Genomic DNA, 23,200 nt, shown 5'->3' with positions numbered 1-23,200 from the left:
CTGGCAGCCTCTTTTATATGATTTATTTAGCTAGATTTGGATTCAAAAAATGTTTTATATAGCATGGAGACATTAACTCCGTGGGGTTTGGCTACAGTTACTTTCATATTGGTCTTGAATTACTGTTAATAAGTTGTACGACTGTAGCAAATCATAACGTCACACTGCTTAAGTGCTAACATGAGAAAAAAAGCACATCAAGCACAGATTTGTTGAGTTTTTAGCATTGCTAGGGACTTTTTTGTAAAAGACGGTTGATTCCTGATGCTAGTCAGCTGTAGCCATGATAAGAACAGTTCATTCACCTGTTGGCTTATTCCAGTCGTATGTTCCTGAGAGATGGAGTGGTTCAGTAGCTGTGGAGTAGCTCAGTGTGAAGCCGGTCTTTTGTATCAGACACAAGGAAAAACAAAAGGTTCTGCTGTACAACACAACAACGGACAAAGACTAAAATAATGCCCATAAAAGATGCCACTTTTGGCTTTCTGACCTCAGTAATGGCTGCTACTTTATCACACTGATGGAATGATGCAGCCTGCGACCTGGAAATTGATGTCTGGTCAGTGGATCTGAGAATTAAGTGGCTTCTCTCCATTAGACTTTCTGACCGGAGTGGCCATGTAAGGTCCCAGACTGTGTCTTCATCTGGGTGGACTGGTAATGGGAAAACAAGTCATAGTTCACTTTGCTGCATAGGTGTATGTTTGTGTTAGGGAAAAAAATCCAACAGCTACAGAGCTGTGTGTGTGTCTGTGTGTTTGTGTGTTTGTGTGTCTAGAGAGCTATGATTATCCGCTGGAGGAAAACAAGTGCAGAGTGAGGGGTCCATTGTGGAAACAGGATTATAGCCTGTGAGGGAGAACAGAACAGTCTCTGCTTTGTGTTAATGTGCAGTGTTTTCAAGTATAATGTTAAATAACAGCAGATGAATAATTTCATGTGCGAGAGTGTGTGTGTGTGTGTGTGTGTGTGTTAGTTGATGATTTAAATAGTGAGTGTGTCTCATTAGTTTTTTTCTGCTGAATATGCAAACCTTGTTGTCTTGGAATGCAGGCCCAGGGCATATGGTTATTAATATGACAGCATGCGCACACACACACACATATGCGCGTGTGTGTGTCTGTATAAGTAAACACTTCCACAATCAGACATCATTTAGTTTGTTTTGATCAAGGTGTACAACCCAGAGCGCACAGAGACAAGAAGAGCGAAAGAAAGGAAGAGAAAGAGAAGGCAGACTCTTCTTTCTAAGAGTTCCCCCATGTCAGTCGTGTAAGAAAGCCACCAAACCAATAATTTTGTCAAGTTCTTTTTTTAGCGGAGCGGCTGAAGCGTCTTTGGATTGCCACATGTATAAAGGCAGCCCATATAAAGCCATTCACAGCACTGAATGAACACGCCATCTGTGGGGCTTTCTTATTTCCTCTTCTCTTTTCTTCGCCTCCTTTTTCAAGCCTTGTAATCAAATTTGAGCAAAATCAAATGGCGGGAGGATAGAGGGAGAGCAGTGGGGGGGAGGAGGGGGGAGGAGGGTTCAATGAAAGTACCTTTTGTTGGTCTGAAACGAGCAAGTAATTTACAAAATGCCCTCCCTTTGTGCAGGGGGCTAAGGGAAGAAAGAAATCAGTAGCTTTTAGAAGCTAGGCCTTGCGCTGCGACGGGCAAGATAATGAAAGCCGTCTTGTGTTTGTGGGCTAGAGAGCATCTCAAAGGCAGACCAGGCCCCGGCTCAGGGTTAGCTCGGTTGCTGGAAAAAAAAAAGGAAGAAAAAAAAAGAAACCCTACAACACTCTCCTCTGTGCATGCGTGTGTGTTTGTGTGTTTGGCAAAGAGCGGCAAAACAGGACTGCTGTGCCCGACTACTCTTGGCAGAGACACTCTGAGGAACAGGCAGAGTTGTCGATGCTGAGGAGAGAAGAGGAATGAAAGAATGACTTCAGTGGCTACGGGTGGTGCTTCATCTCCTCTTACCTGGTGTCCTGTCGCAGGTGCATCTGGCCGGCCCTACATACAGAGGTGGCAACACCTCCGCAGAGGAGTCTGGAGCTGGAGAAGAAGAAGAGGAAGAGGAGGAGGAGGAGAAGAGAAAACATCCTGCAGGGATCATTGTGCTGAAGGATTACGAGGGGCAGGCAGAGGATTTGAGCTCGCTGGTATCATGTTGCATCCTTCTGTTCCTCTGCTTCCACATCACGGGAGCTCAGCACCTGACTGGTGAAGGGACAGTCAGCCTTTACCTGCGTGGACCTGCTACGTTATTACCTAAGTGACACCTGGTTAGATCGCTCCCAGGGATTATTACAGGTCAGATCATTTGCAACATTTAACTTCTGTTTGTGCAAAAACTAAATTAGTCAAACTTGTTATGAGAGTAAACGGAAACTAACTATATTAAACATATCTAGAAGCCATTCATCTGCATAGATACGACAGATGTCTACAGAGGAATAATAAGTTGTTACACGTTATATACTTAACAGCGTTACTAAAAGTTGTAATGACCACATTTGTCCTAAGAAGTTGTTGTAAGGTTATGTTTAAATGTGTGATGGGTGTTTGTGTGGCCTACAGACTCCATCCTGGTTGACAGTGAGTGGACTGATACCTGAAGACACCACCTGAAGTGCAACTCATGGTGAGTCAGGACAAAATATGTAACGGGTTTCTCCTGCTTCCTACACACACACACACACACACTATTCTCACCTTTTAATCAGCTGTTTGTCTGCGTGTGCTTAAAGCAGCCATTGCCTCTTTGCTCCATGTTTGTCTTCATCTTACAAATCTTACATTTGAAGTGCCTGAATTATAGTGAAGATAATTAATGAATTTCATATGAACTATATTAGATTCTTCTCTTTGTGTGTGTGTGTGTGTGTGTGTGTGTGTATTAGCTTAAAAAGCCTTTAAAGTTTTCAGATAGAAGAGGTGTTACATTAAAGTAACCGTCAAAGTGTTATTCTGATATGGCTTTGAACATCTTGGACCTTCGTACTCCTCATTTTGTTCTCTGCATTGAAGTCTAGAATTCTCACACTGTCAGTGAAGCCAGAGAAGATCGGCACAAGTGAAGGAAAACTAATCTGAGCCACCTGTCTAAGTTAGAAATCACATGACATAATTTTTAATTGCAAAAATTGTGTTTGATTACAGACTCACTCCTTGTGTCAAGAAAGTAGTGCATGTTTATACTGCTGAAAACACAAGCGGATTTTTGTTGTCAGTGAAACTACCTCAGAACCTTTCTCTGCCCCTGCTTCCTCTTGTATAGAAGAAAAACGAACAGTACAGTGAAAATAAATGAATACAATTATTAGCAAAACAATCACAAAGTCGGACATTAGAAGATTAAGACTAGAATGAATGATGTCATCAGGTGCTGACCTTCTGACCATAAAATGTGACACACCCAAATAAAACATGAGTGAGAATTATACATTTTTGCACCTCCTAATTTACAGTGTTTGCTGTCTTACTCTTAGGTACACTGACCTTATTTAAAAGTCGAATGCTATTTTTTCACATTATTTCATACTTGTACTCCACTGTAGTTCAGAGACATTTTTTTATATACCTTTTACTTGAAAGCCATTGGTTGGTTATTTCGTAGAAGCTGACCAGCAGTTTGAACACACATGTGAGTCCAGTGTGTGTGTATTTACGTGTTAGATAAAGAAACGTTTAGGATCTGCAAACTTCTCCCAACATCTCTTATTTTGTAGAAGATTTTGCAATATTATTTAGTTGTTTTTATATGTATCGGCACCAGGATTTGTCTTTAGTTGGTGTCATGAGTACAAAGTGTTTGTGTGTTACTCATCTAAGTGTAGGTTCAGATTTATAAATGAAAGCTAAGCCGTGCAATGCAGAATGACCATATATACGAAGCAGCAGTGGTGGAATGTGCAAGTGGGAGGCTGGAGGTTAGTTGTCATGTTTATCAAATATGTGAACCAACTTCATTTGTTATTGTCTATCGATACATTAAGCAGTTAAGCAGTTTATTAATATATTAAGCAGTTTCCTGCCACATCTGTATTAAAGCACAGAATGATATTCCATTAAACTGTTATTCGCAGGTGCTCCTGTTGTTTTAGAAGAAATGGATTGAAATGTATCTATGCCATTTAACAGTGTTACTGATCATGCAAAGTGGTTTACATTTAAATAGTGCTTTATTAAATGCACTTGAAGCACTTTACCTGTGTCAAATCCACACCACCACCCTTAGCATCTGCAGTTAAGATAAAACACGCATGTCCTTGGATGGTTGATAGGCACAGAGAAAACATTAAACTTAAACTTAAAGACTCAACAAGGTTCAGACACAGACTCCACTTACTGTGAGACCGACTGATATTGGGTATCTGAGGCCATTATAGACTGATCAGCCAATAGTATCATTATGTATACACCTATGTGCATACACCCATACATACGTAACCTTACAGGACTGATTGATACTGTAAGTATTGATGCACAGAGAGCAGAGGGTATTTTTAAGAATGATGTTAGAGCTGCTTTGCTAGACAATCTATGTGTTGACACCTTTTTAAAATATCCCAAGCATTTGTTTGTACACTCCTGTATCAGCTGAACAATACATTGACCTGTCTAGAGAGCACAGTAGTGTAAAGAAACACCTGAGTGTCTTAAAAGCAAGGGCATTTTAGATGTGTTGTGTTGCCAGTTGAAATTCAATCAACTGCAAGGTAAAACTGAGTGAAACATCAAATCTTTGCTTGCAAGACTGCAAAGAGAAGTTTTGTTTTGTGCTTTCGCCTAAAAAAAGATCCAAATTGTCAAAACTACTGTTGCTTTATAAAGCTTGTAAGTGCAGACAAAATGTAAAATCATTTATAATTAAGTGTGTGGCTTATTGTCCTAAGGAGTTTTGCCATTCTGAATGTTAAATTAGAATATGTGCGATAGTTAAAATTTAATTTGGTTAATGCTGATTTACCTGAGTCAGTCACCCTGTTACAGAAGTTTCATGCTGTTATTTCTCCTCCTCCTCGTTTTTTTATTCAGGAAACAATAAACAAGCGAGCCACATTCAAATGAGCTGATTTCTCTGTTGGCATATTGAAATGTCAGAATTTGCACTGGAACAAATACGCTGGTTAAAATTCAATTGGAACAGAATGGGTAATGACCTATCTTGGTGTTGCCACACGCTAACAGGCAGAGTCCCAGGCTGCCTGGAGGGTTACAGTCACTTAGTCACATGGCATGCATCAGCGCTTTGATTGTTACCGACACATCTCTGAGCCCCTGGCTCCCCAGCACAGGTGCGAGGATGCGGGGGCGAGGGGTTGGTGGGGTGGGTGAGTGCAGAGGAAGATAAGCATACCTTTTCGCCATGCAGTCAAACTGTTTTTTTTAGATTTCATACAAATAAACAAAACATTTGACTTTACAAAAACAGTAGAGAAAAACAACAAAAAAGGTTCAAAAGATAATTTTTCTTTTTCATTTTGTATGATTTTTTATTTTTATCCATCTTGCAACTGATATGAGCACCTTATGTAAAACAGCAATTTCCTCTACACTGCTTGTGATGCACAGCTCTGGATTAAGTTGTTTAAAAGAGACATTAGTTTGCTGGATGGATTTAGTGTTGAGATGCAAGAGGGTTTGGGGTATTGTGTGCATTAGTCTCCTCTCTGAAGCTTGTGCATAAGAGGTAATGAATATATATGTGTATGTATATATGCATGTGTGTGTGTGTGTGTGTGTGTGTAATTCCTATATCAAAAGGAATACAGAGAAACTCAGTAGAAATGGTAATTATAGGGAGGAAAATCTAACTTGATCAGAACTTCGCATCCATCTGTTAGCAGCACAACAGTAGTAGCATTTGGACTAATCATGACAGGCAAAACAGCTGAAACACAATCTGTAAACAGTAGCTGAGTTCCTTAAAAGTCATAGTAAATGATGAGAGCCGGTGTGCTCCCCAAGTGGATTGCAGCCATCAATAAAATGCTGTTATGAAGATGCTTGACGTTGACAGCATGTTGCTGGATTACGTTACCAGCTGACTTCTTCCTATAACTCTAAGAGGTCCACTGGGTTTACAGGTCTTTGAGCCCAAGCATCATTTTTATAACCTTTTGTGAATCTTTATAACTCCATAAATGTTTTATGGTGCCTGTAAACATGAATCGTATGAAATAATTGTTTCATCTGTGATTCCAGTTGCTCCTTGTTATCTTTTCACCTCTTCCATCTGTTATTTTCAATTTGACCGCAGAAGCATCGCCTCTATTAAATCTCATGGGTTATTAATCTCCTTTAGGTTGGCAGTGTGTTGTGACCCGTACAGCTCCCTGAGGACCCTCTAATAACTGCTAATGGGCTGTTAAAGTAGTGGGCGGGGCCTGCGCCGCTCACGACTGGATGGCGAGGTCTCACTGCCAATTACAGCTGATCGAGCGGGAGAGGTTGAGGGTGTGAGTGAGACTGCACCTGCATGCATGCGTGTCTATGCGTGTCTGTCAGTCACACTCTTTTTCCACCCAGCTAGCTGTGAGTCATTAGCAGCAGCAGCTAGTCATTAAGCCCGTCATTTCCTCTGTCTGTCAGCTGACCTGCTGATTTGGACAGCTTCTATACTTAACCTATGAACTCGGATTCCCGTTCTTGTGAGGAGTGTGTGTGTGTGTGTGTGTGTGTGTGTGTGTGTGTGTGTGTGTGTGTGTGTGTGGGTTGCAGTGGAGGGCTGTGTGCAGAGCATGTTGTATAATCAATCAAAGGAGCCATATTTAATGTTGGGTACATGTGTTTGGCTGTGTGCCAGTCATTGCCATGTGTTTGGTTGAACAAAATTCTGTGAACATTAGTGGTTTCAGCGTGTTTTTTAAAAGTGTGTTACCAAACCTGAATACAGGCAAGATCAAAGGCAAGACAATGAACTGATTCCTTTAGATTTTTAATGATTTTAATGATGGAGTTGGCGTGATGTTTTAAATCCTCTCTTATAAACTGTTACGTTTTGCAGTTATTGCCATTATGTAAAGTGTTTCTATGAAAGGGGTAGAAGTAAAAAGATTACCTGAGACTCGGACTCTATAGCTTGTATTTTGAGTCACTCTTCTTGTTCCCTAATGTGAGAAACTTTTGGCTTGCTTTTTAAAATCAAACAACTAGTGTGAGTAGATGTATAGAGTCTAATCTGTGTAAAACTGTGTAAATGTCGCTGTGTGGACTATGTGGTGTCTCTGTTGGGTTAAAATCTGAACCAAAGTACGCTAGAGAAGACAGCCATCATCGAAATGTGATTTTCTTGTAACTTTTGCTAGCCTTGTTTCTCTTTACTGTCTTTATACAAAGCATCATATCTCCACTGCCACATTCCTGTAAATACAGTCTAATTACTTTCAAGAATATGCTGCACTTTTACCAAATTTTATGTCTTTGCATAATAGTACTTTGAAAACCTGCTGCAGGGAAAAAAAATCATATCCTCCCTCACTAAAGTTTTGTACAGGTGTGTACTGTTCCCTTCATTTAAATATCTTCTAATACCTTCTGACTTCTCCACCGCTGGGATTAACCTTGTGCTACTTTGTCTTAACTGCTGCTTCGTGTGGCTCTCGGGGAGCTTTCTGGAGCCCTGCTAGTGGTGATAGAAGCAGAAATTAGGCAGCTTTCTGCCCCAAAGCTGCTGCATTAAGACAGCCCTCACCTTGGCCTGCGGGAGTCGCGTTAGTCGCATAGCTAATCCAAAAGCTAGCAAAGTCAGGCAGTCAGACCTTGAGCTAACTAAAGCTACCTCTTTGTCTTCCCAAGATAAGGTAATAGGGATACTGAGGGGTTAAGGTGAAGTTTTGTGGTTGTATTTCAGTTTCAGGTGCCACTTGTAATGGATGACCAGTGAATATCTCAGTAAATACAGGCTGTCTGGTAGAAGAGAAGGAATCATGGGGGTATTGTCTTAAGAGGATAAGGCAATGAGAGGCTTAGAGAGTTGTATCAGTGGACCAGGATGGGGCGACTTGCATAGTAATACCTGCTATCTAGATGTGACACCTGAGCTTGGCCCTTGAGTACAGTAGGCAGTGTTAATATTCCCTTTTGTCTTGTCCTGATAAGCTAATGAGGTTTATAGCGAAGGGTGATGGGAGTGTTAAGAGCTGCATTAGTGGGCGGAGAGGAACAAACGAGAGCCAAGCTGTTAAAGCTCCTTGTTAGAGTCCGTAGGGCAGGTTTCAGCCCCATGTGTTGTCTTGTGCTGATAAGGAGCAGAGGACAGAAGAGGAACAGGTTAAAATTAGAGCTCAGAAGCGGGAATATTATGATCGACATTTCTTCTTTTCACATATGTAATTTCTGTTTTCTGTCTCTACACGTGCTTGTATGGATTGTTTTAAAAATATTTTTCAAACAACTTAACATACTTTCACATATAGTTTGCTGTTAATCACAGAAATGAAACAAAAGTGTTTGACAAATATTTTTTTAATGATAGCCCCTTAAATTTGTAAAGGCTGTTGCACAGTATTTCCATACTACATTTGAGTCTAATATGACTAAATATAGCCACGACCAACTTTATGTATAGGAATGTATTTATCCTATATATTCAGCTTATAAGATTGGTTTAGCAAAGGCCATATTCAGGAAGCACAATAGTATCAGAGCTTAAAGTAAACACTAAGCTTGTATCCATCAGGAGGCAGTAAACCTGTCTTCTAATAAAGAATAAAGTTGCTCCATAACTATTTATGGAGCCAAGTTAGTTTAAAAGTATTGCATGTGTCATTTGTCTTTTCAAACCTTTTTTCTGCTGGCCAAAAAATAAATTTAGTTAATGTTGAGTGTTTTCTTAACACCTATGTAATCCAGTTCTTTACCCTTTTCAGGCAGTCATTGCAAGTACAAGCAAGAAGTGATCACATGTTTTCTGCTGCCTTGATTAGTGGATTAAAGGAGGAAAGTGCAGGACTCAAAGGTGGGATGAATAACAAAAAAAACCTTTATTCAGTGTTAAAAACAAACAAACAAACAAACAAACCCACAAACAAACAAACAAACAAAAAAAACAAACAGAAATCCAAATCCGGACTTGGAATCAGGAAAACAAGGAGCACACAGTGGATAAGCAGACACAATGACAACAGTTAAACAGTTAAACAGAATTTTAATCTATTTATTTAAAAGGGACAATGCAGTTTAACATAGCCCAAGTACAAAACATGAAACTGATGTAACGCACATAAGTTTATAGCTATTGCTAATTTTCAACAATTGTCCCTTGTTGGGCTCACAATCAAAATAGATACATTTTACAAAATGTATCTATTTTGATTCATTTTGTTCATTGATTTATTTTGATTATTTTACAAAAACATACATTTTCATAAAACCAAATTACATCATAAATACAACTGCAATTAATAGACAATAAAATTAAATTAAAAATCATTAGTTAAAATGACTACATTTCTGATTTCCCTTCCCAAACTTTAACCTACAGGATCTGATGTCTGTAATCAATTTGATTTCGGTTGGAAGTGTGTTCCACAGATGGCCTTTATGGAAAAAGCTGACTGACCAAATTTAGATCTGCGATATAATATCTTGCGGTTGCCGTTCACCATGCTCCTAGTAATACGAATACTATCTTGTCTCTGGATGTATCTATTGAGACACTCTGGGGCCATCCTATTTATACATTTAAAGACTAATTTAAGAAAACACAAATGATTAAAACTCTTAAAACTAAGTAGATTATATTTCTTCAAAATGTGACAGTGATGCCACCGAACAGATTTTTTATCCATTATTTTTAAAGATTGGTTATATAAGGACCACAGGCTGAATTGCTGATGGTGCTGCTTGGGTCCAAACTGTCATACAATATGAAAAATGAGAGAATATCATAGAATGCATAAATATCTGAGCTGCTGAAGTAGGTATATAGTGCCGAATTAACTTAAAACAATTCAGATTAGCCTTGACCGTCTTAGAAATCTTCTTTACATGCTTGTCAAATTTAAGATGTGAATCTAAAATTATTCCAAAAAACTCAAAATCTTTGACCTCCTTTATTTCTTTGTTCCTTAACTTGATTTTAAAACCATCAGATAAACTTCGTTTCCTAATAGAAAAACACATAGAAACTGTTTTTTTTAATTCAATACAAGATGATTATGTTTCAGCCATTGTTGGACATCATTTAGATGTACCGTTAAGGTGTCTGCTGCTTCGCCAGGTGACTTAGTTGGTATGTGTATAACTGCATCATCTGCATAAAGCTGGCAGCTAGCTTTTGGACAACTGGCAGGCAAATCATCTATAAACAAACTAAACAGCAATGGGCCAAGAACAGATCCTTGGGGAATACCGATTCTGTTTTCCAACATGGATCACTTTTCTTTATCAACCCTCACACACTGCTCTCTTTTGTGAAGACAGGACTCAAACCAATCAACTGCTTGCTTTGAAAAGTCAAATTTTATCAACTTGGAAAGAAGTATGTCATGGCTGACTGTGTCAAAAGCCTTTTTTAGGTCAAGGAACACTGCACCCACAACATTACCATTATCCAAATTACACTTAATATTTTCAACAAAATAGCAATTTGCCACTTCTGTGGAAAATTTTGGTCTAAAACCAAACTGCATTGGATGAAGCAGTTGGTTAGTCTCTAAGTAATCAATTAACTGTGCTGCCACAACCTTCTCAAGCACATTCGAAAGAACAGGGAGTATGGAAAACACAAAGGGTAATCAGGGAAGTCGAGTTTTGGAAACAAGATACAGGTGAAGACCATAAAGATGATGAAGGGAGTTTTTCAAATTAAAAAAGGCTAAAATAATAGAGAAATAATCAATAATAAAGAAAATGTTAACAGGAATAACATTATGAGCAGAGATGCTTGGTAACTGTTACTGACTTTACACCAACACTTTCTACAAGTAATTCTTATATAATGAAGCTGGTAAGTTTACATAGAAATATTACGTTAAACTGTTCATCTTATGCATTTCATAAGATTTTACAAAAACAAAAATGGGCTAATTCTTTAAGTAATTTTGTTGCTTGTATGTGACACAATTGAATTGAGGCTAAAACCTCAACAAATACACAATAATAAACATAAATAATAAATAAACAAATATTTCACTATGCTCAATTTTTGCATTTTAATATTGCAAAAATGGATTAACTAATGCTACACAATGGATACTTTGGTTAATATGTTTAGCTGTGAAGCATCATATCTTACTATTGCACAAAGTTACATCACAAAAACTCAAACAGAAATCAAGAGTAAGAAAGAATGAATATTCCTTCTTTTTACCAAATGTGTGGACACTGTGAAAAATATATGTTTTTGTAAAAAATAATGTATACATATCCTTGGCTAGTTTTTTAATTAAAATTTTGTGACTGTTTTCTTAATTATTATTTTTAGCAGGAAATTGTAAAACAGGATGTAATGTTCTGAGAAATTGCCGTGAGTGGACTCTCCAATGTTCACATCCCTGTGTTTGAATAAATTCAGATTATATGAGCTTGCTGATGCTGGTGTTTTGTCTCCCTTGTATTAAACAACTGTTAGTGATTCTTTTTTCATATCATAATCTTGTTTCCTGTATCATCTTAGAGGGATGTTATCAGAAATACAAAATTCAGTTTTTATGGACACACACGTACATATCTAATTTTTTACACAGCTCAGAGGAGGCATAGACTTTATTCGATATTATTAAAAGTAGCGCAAAGAGCAAAAGTAGATCTTTATATATGTAATTTTCTTTTTTCTTTTTAACTATTTTTTCTCTGTGTGGCTACTTTAAGTAATGCACCAAATATTTGATGGACACCAGCTATAGAAACAGAAAAATTAGTACTTAATACTTTTCTCATCTTGGAGGGAAAGTGGTGTCACCAAACTAAATCATGCACAGAGTGAGAATGAATGCTGAAAATAGAAGGTGTCAACAAAGACATGGCTCTGTGTGTGTGCTGCCTTTAAAGATGCCCGGTGGATAAGCAGCAGCGTGCGCTGGTGTTTGTGTCTGAGTGTGGATCTATAACTAATGGTGCCGATTATGAGCCAGAAGATGTGGCCTTGTGTAATTGCCTGCCATTCATCAAACAGCAAGCTGACAGCATCACAATAAAAAACCCAGGGGGAGGGGGGAAACCCAGGAGGACAAATGACTGGAGGTTAGCATACATGCACACGCTCACAAGAAGTTCGATACACATGTGTGAGCGTAATGTAATACAAACACAATTAAACAGAACAAAAGTATTTCACAATGAAGTGTTCAACATAAGCTGCTTTTACTTTACAGCTTTAATTCTTCATCTGTCTGCGATTACACTGATACTTCAGCAAAACATGTTGATGGTGCAGTTTTGTCTACTTTTGATATTAGATTATATACTTCATCATTTCAGGTATGAACTAGTACTTGGAATGTCAGCCCTGAGGTTTAATAGACCTCTACACCTATTATTGATTGGAACCTGTATTTGTGAGCATACAGGCTTCTGGATGTGCGTATATGCCAATCGCTGCTGTTGATGGCAGTGTGCGCAAGCCTCTTGAGGCCTCAAGGCCTCTCAGATATGTCATGCACACACACAAAGGCAGACCAAGCCGTGCACACATCGACTGGCACCCTGCTCTGCTTTTAGAGCCATTACTGTCAAACAGCTGTTAGCATGTCAAGAGAAGTGCTGTTGATGGGATAGAGCAAAGGAGGGAGAGAAGCTGAAGGATAAATGGTCAGGGCCAATAGATAGATGGATAGATAATTGGGTGTAGAGGGAAGGAGGAGGGGTGCAGGGGATGAAGTGGTGAATGGGGTAGTTTGAAGGGAGCGCAGATGGGGGGTGAAGGGCTGGGCTAGGCCTTCTCTAAGTGAAGACAGATTGATGTGGGTGTCAGAGAGGACTCCAGAGAGGAACAGCCCTTTATTTGACAGTCAATTATCAGATAGACCCAGTGGCCTTGCAGTCCAACAGCCGTCACCTTCATACAGTACACAAGTGCGTTTCAAACACTGGCTTGGGATCTAGAGTTAGACAACTGGAAACGAAAATGAGGTCTTAAAAATATCAGTTCCAGCTGTGATCTGTATCATACTATACTTTGTGGTGTTTCTTACACTTTTATGATACTGACATACTAAGTAAACCCAAGTGAGCAATAAAACAACATACGTAACTCGAATGGTAGAGGCCAAACCAATGAGTGAGTTCAACAGTTTTTCAGTTTTAAACACATTTTTGAGAGATTATTTAAAATATTTGTTCGTTAAAAAAAAACAAAAAAAAAACAAGATTAAGCACAGTATAAAACTGATAACCTAAACATATTCAAATAAACAAGAGAAAACATCTAAAAGTTGAAACAGAGATAGCTGGTAATTCTAGAAGCAGTCCAGTTTAAGTGATGCTATTGCATAATCTTTTAGTGTCACTCACATAAAAACCTGAAAAGTGTGGCGATGTAAGCGATTAACCAAAAATAAAGAAATGTATTTAAAAAAACAAACTTTTGGTAGGTTAAATGTGACATACTCAGCTGTTTCCAGAGCTTTCTACAATCAGAAATTGGCTTATAAACAGTGTTGGTCAAGTTACTTTAAAAAAAGTAATTAGTTACAGATTATTCATTATGTCTCCAAAAAGTAATCCCATTACTTTACTGATTACTTATTTTCAAAAGTAATTAGTTACTTAGTTACTTAGATCCAAGGTTTTCTCTGTGAATTTGTGGCGGCTTGCTAGTTGCTCGGATTTGAAGTTTAATTTTTAGCTGTAAAAAGAAGTGTTCTTCCCACGCAGAGTGTACAGCATGTTTTAGTCACTTTTTACAGAATAAAACTTGAAAGGACTTTCACCCTTTAAATGCTGCATGTTAGTACTTTCTCCCAGACTCCATATTATCCATTGGTGATCTACACAAAATCACAACGGTTTAGTAACACAGTAATGCAACATGCTTACAGGAAAGTAACAGTTATCTAATTACTTTTTTTGCAATAGTAATCCCATACATTACTCGTTACTTACAAAAGGCAATCAGATCACAGTAATGCGTTACGTGTAACGCTTTACTGCGCATCTCTGCTTATAAATATCAGTATGTTCACCGGGAACACACAAGCATAAAGTTCGCAATTTGTCTGTTTTTCAGTAACGATGCTGCAGTCAGTCTTTCTCTTATACTCCCTGAAGCTTGAATATTGAATTCCACTGGACAATGAGCAGCACTGCATCACTTTAAAATTTCACACTGTAATATCATCAGTACTGTATATCAGCATCTAGCATCACAAGAGGCAAATATTCAAATTAACTACAATATATATATATATATGAGGTGTAAACCATTTTCTATGCCTTGTTAGAGACAATTAGTCTGATAAATTTTGTAACTTCTGATTATTCTTCCTTAGAAATGTGCTGTAGCTCAGTGATGACATATTAGTTTAAAACAGTGAGTATGTGAGTTTTGGATCTTCTCATAAAATGCAACTTTTGAGGTAAACCACATTTTAGTTGTGGATTTGTAGAAATTACCACCTTTTATTCTCAACCTGTCACTGATCGTGTAAAAAATGAATTGAATCATTTGGAACATTCTCTGTGGCATCTATTAGCAGTATGTTTTAAAATAATTTCAGTTCGATATCTCTGCAGAAACATGATGTATTTTTTTTTCACCACTGTGAGACTCATTTGCTAAATCCACCACAAAATAGAAAGCAATATTTCTCTTTTTATGAGCTTTGAAAATGATGTTGCCCATGTAGCAGGTTCTTTCAGTGAAGCACACTCACCAGGAATAGGGAAGTTTTTGAAGGGGCCTCACAGAGCGCCGCAGCCTTGCAGACAAGGTCGGCAGAGTTGCGTTTCTATTGGCTAGCTGTGGGGTTTGGCGACGAAGCCTCATGTGTGCTATTCAGTACTTAGCCTTGAGCTGGATGCCACAGGCAAGTGTTGCAAAAAAACCCCAAACCAAAACAACAAAAAACCTCCAAAATAAAACAAAAGCATGTATACACACACAGATTGACATGATTACTTCCCACTGGAGCAGATACATAAATAGATGTACTGTAGAGGCCTTTAATTTCGCAACTAGAGATCATGGTAGTTGTGTTCAATTTAAACCAAGCAGGACAGGTGGAATACTGAATCACTTAGTCTTAGTTTGAAACCACTGGATGCACACATAGATAAAAAGAAAAATCTTCAAAGGTAAAAACAACATACAGAATACAATTGAAGAGTCCTGTGTGACCCAAAATATTACGCATGATCTTTGCAACACATGATCTTTGTTTGTTTATTTGTCACCTCCTCAGGCACAATATGATTTTTATTCTATGATGATAGCATCTCCTTTATATGCACAAAACCTTGAATCCTATATTATGACGTCATCACATTTCCTAGCAAATGTCTAGCAACTAACTAAAACCACAGACCATAGCCATGTACTTGTATCTGAAATGACTGCTGACTTGGTGGTTTATCTGCTGACTGCTGAGGCGTACATTTCAAGAAACAGTTAAAGTTCATAAGTTTCGGTGTATATTTCTTTGTGTAGTATATCATATATGTATGCATATACGGGTATCTACCTGTCTGATTGAAACTTTGCATGAACATCGTCGTACATACAGCGATTACTAACATCTAAATGTTTATTTAAAAAACGATACATATTCATGTCACGTTCAACACACATCGCTGCTACGTAACTCACCCAAATTTATGTCTGCAGCTGAATTTTGTTCGAGTCAACAGCAGATGTGGGATGAATGATTTGGAGGCTGCTCAGTAAAACAGAAATTAGTAGCATTTCAAAAGCTCGTGTATAATGGAAATCAGTGCAGTGGTTTGCAGTCACCTAACAGTCATTTGGTGTACGATCTCCGGTTAAGTCCCGCGAGTCGTGTTGGGAAGAGCAAATGTGGCAAGCTATCTGCTGTTGGTCATCCCTTGTGAATAAGGGAGCAGCTGAAAGTTGCTATACATGAGTGGATCCAGAACATCACTGATTTCTAGATTGGTTTACAAAAGTTTGCATCCTAGTCATTAATGGGTTACTCATCCAAAGATACTGCAGGTGATATGAAAACATTGGCAGTCTCTGTCCTGTTAAACAGACAGACAGACAGACAGACAGACAGACAGACAGACAGACAGACACACACACACACACACACACACACACACACACACACACACACACACACATAAAATTACAGCTGTTTTGTGACCTGAAGATCATATTTTCGGTCCTTCAGTGAATCTATTTTCTTTTTTTTTACTGAGTGCGGATGCTAGCACTGTGCACTTCATATTGGCATACTTTCATAGAGACACACAGTCTGAAAAGGCAATATCATATGAGCGGCTTACTTTGAAATGCAGGTCAAGTTAACACCATTTAAAATAAAGCCTAATGAGATCAGGAAGACAGTGGCACAGCTTTGTTTCTCGCATTTTCATGGCGTCAGTGCTCTTTTTATGCAAAGTCAACATCAAACCTTCTACGTGTCTTTCACCTTCACTGATCTTCTTTCATGTTGTGCTTTTTAATCACAAGAAGCAGATTCAAAGAACAGTTTTCTATTTCTCAATGTTAACTGCACATTCTTTTCAGGATTCATGAATTAAGACAAAGTTATTAAGAGACCAGTTGTCTTTCTGTGAGGTGTTTGCATTAGGAGGTGCTGGAGCAGCTGCTGTGTAGATAGAGAGATGATGGAGACAGGTGGAGCTTTCACGGCCACATCTGCGAGACGCTTCTTTGTATTCCTGTGCTTACTCCTGTGATACATCTAGCATCTATAGCTTGGTTCTTTGGGGCTGATTTAATGTAAGCAGATTTAGTTTGTTTTTGTGTCTGTCAGCAGTGTGCTATCAGTGCCCCCTGCAGTAAAACCAAAGGGAATAAAGAGACGAGGGAACAAGAGGGACACAGCGGAGGAAAGATATGGAGAGAGGGAGAACAAGAGGATCGTTTTCATTATCTCCAGCCCACAGAGGAACTTAATCACACTCATACGACCGAGAGGTCTTATAGCCAAAAATGGGATCCTGTGAGCAGAGGTATCTGGCAATTTGCAGCAGTCACACAAAAATGCCCAAATCAAATGCCCGAGATTTCATTTGAACAGGTAATGTAAATAAAATGGCAGGAATTGTACACAGTGCCTAAAATCTGCCACCCTATTTTTTAAAAGATGAGCTTCCATGAGTGTACTGGGCAATGATGTCCTTTTTAATTTCAGGGCTCCACAAGGAATGGAGCTACAGAGGGAACAGTATGTGAAAATACATTTACTTTCATCCTTTGTTTTTGTAGGAGTGTTTAGTGTTGAAGGCCTCGTGTCGTTCAATTGTTCCTCCATCAATTCAGCTGCTTTTTTTAAAAGCTGCTTTGAATCTCACTCTTACCGTTATATGCAGGCAGTTACTGGATCTCATGAAGGTCTGAAGGTTGTCAGTGGCACCAAATTATCAGATTTCAAGGCGGCGAGTGTCCGCAAAATTGAAAGTTAAGATCTTTTTATTTTTCTTTCTTTCCCTTTTATTGTTTAATTTCTCATATTTTGCCACAGATTAAGACCATGAGCAGAATCTACTTTCAATTTGAAACATTTTGGCACAAAAAATTTTCAACACCTTCAACCGTGGGTAAATCCTAACCTCTCGTGATGTTGTTTAATCAGTACCGGGTATTCGCGGGTATGCGCAGCTGCTTTCTTTCTTGGTGTTGTAGCCATTTGTAATCCAGAATCTAGCTGTGCATTTCTTTTGATTCCTATGTGAACAATATGCTAAAAATTATGTGCAAATTTCTGCTATTTGTCTCTAAGTTTTAGCTAAAGCCTCCCACCACTGTCATCATTTTTAGATATTTATTCAACAAATGCACCGGTATGTTTTTTTTCTAACGGTACGCAGAATAATAGTAAAAATACTGTCAGCCACAGATTTTACATACTCAGCCCCGATCACCTAAAATATCCATCAAAAGATGCCATCAGTTATATTTACTTACCTAAATTTACAGATTAAAAGTCCATAACTCCTTTTTCTTCCCAGCAGCTTTATTCTTTGGAGCTTTTTTCCCCCTGTGTGTCTCTAGCAGTGTGGTTTTAGCTTTAAAGTGTCTCTCCTCTCTGCCTAATCCTGTTAAAGAGGCAGCTGGGGCTCCAATAGATGGCATCACAGCACTAGGCTTGAGCCATCTCTCTGCTCTGCTCTGCTCTGCTGTGCAGTGCTGTGGTGGGATGCTTGTGAGCCGCGAGCCCTGCTGGGATGTGGACCACATTAACAAAACATAAAATAAAATCAGACAAAAAAAGTAAAAATTAAGAGTATAAGCCAAAATTGAGACAAAGCTCAATATATTATTTTATTCATTTTTTAAAATTTTTATTTCTCTGCTTTCTTTGCTAAATATATCTGAGTAGTTTTCCCACTCGGATTAGTATTAGATTTTTATTTATAGCATGGAAAAACAAAGAAAATAGTGCTGTGCTTTTAGGCATCCTATTACGTGGTAATCTCAGAACATAAATATTTAATATAAACATGTATTTATACCAAATGTGTGATGGCTAAATCCATTTTTATTTCACCTCAGCTAAAAAAAATGGATACATTTAAGAGTATATATAATATGGATAATTGATGTATTTCATGGGGCTTTAATAAATAAAACTGGTGAAGCGATATGTCAGAAAACAGAACCCCTGCCACGTTTCATTTCCTCACTTATTCAGGTTTTATTTCATTACAGTTTGGCCTTTTGAAGCCAGTCAGTCCTGTAACTCAGTGTGAATCACTTTGCTGTTGACAGTTATGACTCCGGATTATAACCTGTGTGTGTGTGTGTGTGTGTGTGTGTGTGTGTGTGTGTGTGTGTGTGTGTGTGTGTGTGAGGCCATGTCTCTGTAATGTGATTAATCGCACTCTATTATCCCGCCCTCATTTGTCCTCACAATGCACTGTTTTATAAGGAATTAACACAGGTATTCATGGCCTCGCACAATAAATCAACATCAGCACCTCGCTGCTCAAGCGAAATCATATTTTCTGAAGAAGCGTCAGTTTGGCGCCGGTGTGTGCAGCCCTCCACCGATCTGCCGTTGTGGCTTTCAGCTGTAGATATGTGTGTGTTTCGGCTTGGCTTTAATGTGTTTTTGTGTGTGTGTGGGAATCCCCTGCTGGTCTGTTTGGTGCAGACACTTAAGAAAGGAGAAAAGATAGACAGCTTGGATAATAGTGCATTTTTCTACAGCAAAATGTATAAAAAAAAAAAAAAAGGGAGGGGGGCGCCTGAAATGACAAATGATTGTGGCCTAAAACAGGCAGCGACAGAAAAAGAGAGAAAGAAAGAGGTAGATGGGGAGAGGGAAAAAAATGTATTCATTAGAAATTGCACGTGGATAGTAAGGAGCGCCGTGTTGGCTTTCAGTGCTGGCTCGATGTCTCGATTTGAATTTGTGTTTTGGTGCACGACGTACAGAAGCACTGAGTTTGAGTTATCTTCTGAGGTCGGTTGCTTTGTGAGAGACTAAAACGTATAAAAAATATATTGTGTTTGATAAAATAATTTCTTTTGTCTTCTTTTTTGAGATAAAATAAATGTGGAATTTATAGATACAGATGTGACTCTGCTATATTTATTATTTGGCTGATTAATAGTGCAGCAGTTAACAAAAAATGACTCTTATTTTATATTTTCCTTTAAATACTGATGGCAGCTGCTTTTTCTGTGGTGTTGGTCTTACATTACAGCACTGTAATATTTAAAAGGTCAAAGCTCCTCAGCTGGATTTTGTCATTTTCCTCAGATAGAGGTATCATTTCAAAATGACAGCCGCTCCCGTTTAATGTCCTTTAATGTCATTTAAATCTCTAACTGTTGTGTGCAGGCTGATAATCTTCCTCTTTGTGATCTGCGGACTAATGAGACCTCTCTTTCTGCCTCCCTGGGCTGAAGTCTCCATCCTAATTTCTTAATGCTGGAACACAAAGAATTGGCTGCAGTGTGGCCTCAGAGGAGATCCACACTGACCATGATTTGATTGAATAAAGGGGAGGGAAAAGAAGAAGAAGAAGAAGGAGACAGGGTGAAAAGGAGGGAGGCGAAAGAAAAATACAGGCAGTGTAAGAAACAGCGGCGGTGCCGAGCGTTTTTAAGGTGGTGTTGATGAAAGGCTGTCATTTTAGCCAATTAAAGGGATGTAAGGGAGGGAGAGAGGCTTAATTTTACGCTAAAAGGTCCCACCTTTGCATACAGGGGAATGAAGGAAAAAAATCGACCAATCTTCTTCTTCCATAGCAATGTCACATCTGTGATTAGCATGCAGGAAAATCCGACATGATATTTAATAGCAGATGAGAGGAAGGACACCGTTTAGAGGGAAGTGTGGACACCTGGGCCGTGTGCTGTCCTGCTAACATCACGCCTAACGCTCAAGGGTAACGCGCGGCCTCGGCTATGAGGCATGAATGCAGATATTTTCATCTGATAACACATTTGCTCCGTGTTTTCTTCACATTTATGTCAGACTAAAAGCTAAATGTCAGCATTACGTGTCTTTGTCACAATCTTTTTGTTCGAAGCGGAGTGAAAAATACAAACACTGTAACCGGTTGTATTTTAGGAAGATTCATTAACATCATTTCAACAAGAAAAGAAAAACTAAAAGTGCTTTAGTTGGGCTACTGCTAACTGATGCAGTCCTTTCCTGTCAAACAGTTTACAGTAAAACAACTCTAAATGCTGAAAAGCTTTACTTAGGATTGCTTGCAGTTTCCTGCTGTAATATGCTAATAAGCTCTGTGAGCCAATGTATACATATAGCTTCCATTTATACTCAAACTAAACGATGTATTTTTAGATGTATATTAATAATACTTAATTGCATGTTAGAAAGCCATCAACACCAAGACACTCTACTGGTAGACAATGGCTTAAATGCATCCGCATCAACCATACCATGACAGATATGATCCTATACGAAATGCTTAAAGCCTTTCTTTATTTTTGAGTCTTCACTCTGATGGAGTTCGATAGCTTTCAGTCTGGCTCTTATTGTGAAATATTTCGCAGGATTTCAATCAATCTCCATTCCCGCACTTTCTCCATCTCTCATTCTCTTTGTCTTCATCATCAGACCTCGGATAATAAGCTCCCTCGCTTGTCTGCCTTGTCTCATTCAGCTCGTCTTGTCTCCATCTCGGCGTTTCTTTGCTTATTTTTTTCCCCTTCATCCGTCAGTCGCTCCCTCCATCTCGAGAGGTCTGAGATTTGTTGTTGCTGAGGCATACGAGCACCGTCTCAAGGTTGGCTTTTACATCACAATTTATGTTAAAAAAAAGTGTGAACGTCACTTGTTTTAACTCTCAAGTAGTCTGCACTTTTTGTTTCATGACGGAATGCAAAATTTGAAGCGTTTTCAGTGGTTTATATGACGAGACCGAGGATATCCCACATTTCTCTCATTGTCTGCCTTTGAAAAGCCCAAAACCCACAAGTAACTAATCCTATATTGAATATTGTCTTTGGCTCACAAGTAGTTTAATCCACTGTGCCAAGGAGCTCCACATCAGTGCAGCACCCAGTGACACGATGCTTCGCTAAGATGAACGTAAAAATATGGTCCTGTGCTGTAAACATTTTAAAATGTGTCTCAGTCCTCAGGAAGTAAGTAGTCCCCCCAGAAATTCATTGTTTACTCTGTTGTGACCCAACTTTGTTATAGTACCAGCTGTTTGAGGAAATCAGTTGGCCTTCTCTGAACACCTTAAAAGGAGCTGAAAACACTTTTAGTTTTGGTCTTTTTATAGGATTTCTCAGCAATAATATTAATAATGATAATAAATAAGTGGAGTAGTGCCGCCCTCATCTTTTACAAGTAGCAAAAGTGGGTTATTATTGTGGTGGACACAGGAGAGTAATTAAATAATGATGTTATGTCAGGGTTAGGTAATTGGATTAGCCTCAACAATATTTAGGTGAAGTGCATTAAATGATTTCTGATTTCCACCTGCTTGGTGATTTACTTACGTAAGAAAACATCTTGCTCAGCCTCGATACACGTCTGCAAACACACACACATGCTCTTCACACACACTCGCAGACAACATGAGTGTGTGCTCATACATTTAATGTATTACTCACAGATCAAATACAGGCTTCCCACCTCCTTCTCTCCCCAGAGAGAGTGAGTGTGTGTGTGTGTTATTAACCCCAGCACCGCCGCTGCTTGTCTGCCGGCATTAACCCCATTATCTTCTCCTCTGTCCCCCCCGCTCTCTTTCTCTCTCCTCCCTCTTTCCAGCAGCAGTAATGAAGTGCAATAGGTGCACTTTTCCTCCCTCTCATGCGCTTATTCTTTCCTCTTTTACTCTCTCCCTCCATCTCTCCACAGTTGGCAGTGGCAGAGGTTAGACAAGCACACTCTCTCTCTGTCTCTCTTTCTCTCGCTCTCCCTGCATCCACCCCATCTCCCTTCCTTCCTCTCTCTCTCTCTCCCTCCTATCCTCACTAGGTCCCTGAGGTGCTTTCTGCTTAACAAGGCTGGATATCTGTTTCCTGAAATCAATCGTCTGTCTTAAACGAACATCCCTGACCATCTGCTTCAGGGGCTTACACACAGAGACGCACGCACACACACAGCAAACACACAAGCATTTCGGTTTGTTAGAGTTCCAATCCCAATATTTGTTGAGCGTATGATCCAGCGGGCTCTTCAAGGGCCCCTGAGAGCCGATGTCGGTGTTCTCCCGAGGCCCCTCGGGCTGCCTGGCTGGAGGGCCTCGCACTTGGCCCTGGCTCCCTTCCTCCTTTCCTCTCCCTCCCTCCCACTGTCGCTTTTCTGTTTGATTAATCTCTAAATCTGTGTGACATGTGGACGAGGCTTGGAGACTCAGCCAGGAAACTGTGTGTGTCTGCGTGTGTGTGTGCACAAGTATGTGCTGTCTGAATTTTTTTTAAATGCACAGCTAATCCTTTTAGCAAGCTGTTAGCGGTTGCACTGTGTTTGCGTGGTAACAGTGGCACTAGAGGACTTGACAGTGATAATCTCACATCTTGGTGAAACACTCTCACCCATGTTCACCTCGTGACCTTCCGGTTCAGTGATGCTCAAACTTCAAAGGAATGTTTCTAAAGCCCCGTCCACATATAAAG

General features: G+C 39.2%; 1 protein-coding gene across 1 annotated transcript in view; it reads left to right on the top strand.

Moving 5' to 3' along the window:
- Positions 1-23,200, top strand: part of LOC143413176 (uncharacterized) — a 185,566-nt gene that overhangs the window by 6,000 nt on the left and 156,366 nt on the right. Inside the window, exons 2-3 of the transcript XR_013093791.1 lie at positions 1,989-2,304; positions 2,572-2,635. The gene's annotated coding sequence lies outside the window, so the exon portion shown is untranslated. The remainder of the gene's footprint in view (positions 1-1,988; positions 2,305-2,571; positions 2,636-23,200) is intronic.

This window comes from Maylandia zebra, linkage group LG17 (assembly GCF_041146795.1).
Source record: "Maylandia zebra isolate NMK-2024a linkage group LG17, Mzebra_GT3a, whole genome shotgun sequence".
NCBI classification, from domain to species: domain Eukaryota; kingdom Metazoa; phylum Chordata; class Actinopteri; order Cichliformes; family Cichlidae; genus Maylandia; species Maylandia zebra.
Note: the sequence above shows the minus strand (reverse complement) of the source record. Positions and strands in the feature narration are given on the sequence as shown.